Here is a 2,946-nt window from a genome sequence, read left to right as displayed (position 1 = left end):
CATGAGGCTCCATCCACTTTGATCTCGTTATAATTCAGGATAACAATGAAGGCTATCATGGGCATTGTTGGATTAGAAAATTTAACTTCTGGCTATAAAAACTCATTTCTCGAGTAGTTGTAAGAAGTGCTAAATGATCCTCAAGGATCCCAGCAGTTGGCCTAAACCTTTAATGCATGTATATTACTGCTATTATTACTGTTGCGACACTACTGCTATAGTAGTATTACTACGCTAGCACAGATACCCCACCCACATCTATGTATCGTTCCGCCATTCATAAAGTCTTTGTCATGTTTTTCACTGTGCAATAAGCCATGGACTCCTCAGAAATTAAGTTTAACATTAGATGATAGGTTATTTCATTAAGCTAACAAATTATGGCAAGTGGGTATGTTATTGCCGATGTTGAAGCTAAAGATAAAGATCCGTTGGTCTGCTGGAGATTTTAGCACATACAAGCTTGTATTTACTTTGGATTAAAATGTTATTATAACAAAAATAGTTATATAAAGACTGTTTACATACAATCTCTCTATCTCTCTCTCTCTCTCTCTCTCTCTCTCTCTCTCTCTCTCTCTCTCTCTCTCTCTCTCTCTTGGTGGCATAGTGAATAGTTAATGGAAATGTTCAAAATCCTGAATGACATTACAAGTATTATAATCACGTTACGCTAAATACAAATCAGACCATAAACATTGATTTAAACTAGAAACTGAATAATTACCTATTCAGGCTATAGTAAATGGCCACGGGCTTACTCTTGACTGTATAAAGTTGCAAGTCGTAAGACAAATGCAGTTTGCAACCACGGGGACAATTCCAAATCCTGTTAGCCATTCTTGACTGCTATGGGTTTCAGAGCCGATGGAACAAGGTGAATGAGTTTTTGTCTGGTGGATGGGCGGGGCAACATTTCGTCAAACGGTGTTTACCTTGCTTACGTAATGAATGTTTTCGACTCTTGGCTCGTAATCATTGGCCGTGGCGTTGGCTAGATCATTTTACTCTATAAAAATTAAAACTATCAGGTTTAGGTTATTGATAATGCAGACAAAATTTGTGTGTGGTTGTAAAATATACATATGTCAACTTTCAGCTACATTCGATGCTTTGATAAGGAGCAAAATCCAAAAAACCGTGTTACAGAGGCCCTGAATCTCATAGTAGTTAAATGGGATGCTTTCCCGACAACACTGATTCGTAACAGGTGTGTCAGTATTTTAAGTGACATTGGGAATATACCGAATCAGTAACAAGAGTATGATAATGTATTTAATGCTATATAAGTTTCCAAGGCACAAACAAGGAAAACTAAGCAAATACTTTAGTTATACAAAATAGGCAATATAGGCAAGAGACCGAGACAGCATTGGCCTACCTCTTGCGCTTGTGCAATAGCTTATCAATTTAGTATGAACTGTTATGACTGTTATGAGCTTTTGATTTATGGTTCTTATTCATAGCCATATATGCAATTTTTTCCTGATTTAGCAGAAACAAAAGGAGAAGAAAGAGAAGTTTTCTTATCAGCTAGTATGGTTTATTATGATGACTGTAAAACCTTTGGTTGTTAATGTCTGCGAACCTTATTTACATTGTACAAAGAGAGCCGCAGCAACTATCGAAATAACAGACATAACACAAAAGGCTAACCAAAGAAATGCAATATTTGCTGTGTTTTGAAAGGTCAATAAAAAAAATCTACCTTGAAAATCAATTAGAGATGTCCTCTCACCTTGAGATACTGGCGACTGTCCTTCACATACGGTCATTTTTATTAGTTCCAAATTTTAAGTAGAATCTGGTCCTTAGAAATTGTTGATAATTTCATGTTTCTTCTAATATTAGCATTATTTGTTCCAATTTGCGTTGAAGTTTATGGAAAATGCATCAAACGTTCTTCTAAGCGCATTTCTAAACGTTGACTTTTGCGGCCGAGCTATTTGCTTTGGACTTTCGAACACATTTTTTCTTAGCCTTTCCTCTCGGCAGCATTATTAACAAACATAAATTATATTTAACGGAAAAATTAGGGCATTCAATAAGTTTTCATCGGGATCACCAAGTAATAATATGAAATATAACGACGCTCTTCGAAATTTTTACATTTAGTCAGTCATCATCAGTCTGTCGACGACATTTTCTTTCGCTACATGAGAAAAATGAGAGTATAAGTGAGGGTGTTTATACAGATGTTGGATCCAATTACATAACCATAAGAGGAGTTTCATTTCAATAAACACAGCTGAGAATGACGTAAAGGATGGCATATCACTAAGATTTACGTGACAGTATTTTGCAAAGAGAATATTTATAACATTAAGGTTTTACATTTGGTTATCTTATATAAATAAAACTGAGAAATAAGCAGCACCTCTAGGAAATGGAATAGTCGATAAATACTCTGTGGAGATTCTGATCATTAACACGCCTGACACGTACTACAACCGTAAACGCACTTTCAACCGTTTAAGAAATTTCAAAAGAAATAAAGCCTTCATTTTGACATCCTTCTTATTTTCTCTGTTTCATGATTGTCTGGTCGTTTGATCTTGCTAAGTGAAGTGATGTGTGATTACTCTTCATTTAACGGATTCACTGTTTCATTTTAAAAGTAAGAAGGATTTTGATAACATTTATTGCTGAGTCCATTGAATAATGGAGTTTACATATAATGGTCTCCAGCATAACCCCATGCCCTTGTAAATATACCGCAAAAATATATAAAACCACGTTGCTTAAATGTGTGCACATATTTGTAACAAATGCACAAATGCACTCTGACTTATTAATACATTCTGCAGTCATTTTTGTAAGTGTAAGAAGGTAGGTAGGCAGGGACGCACATAGGGAGTCGTATAACGCGCCACAGTAAAAGCTTTGCCAACCAAATGCAATGAAACTACAAATACTCTCTGCCACCCTTCCTATCTACAGCACAGC

This window comes from Macrobrachium rosenbergii, chromosome 21, assembly GCF_040412425.1.
Source record: "Macrobrachium rosenbergii isolate ZJJX-2024 chromosome 21, ASM4041242v1, whole genome shotgun sequence".
Taxonomy (NCBI): domain Eukaryota; kingdom Metazoa; phylum Arthropoda; class Malacostraca; order Decapoda; family Palaemonidae; genus Macrobrachium; species Macrobrachium rosenbergii.
Note: the sequence above shows the minus strand (reverse complement) of the source record.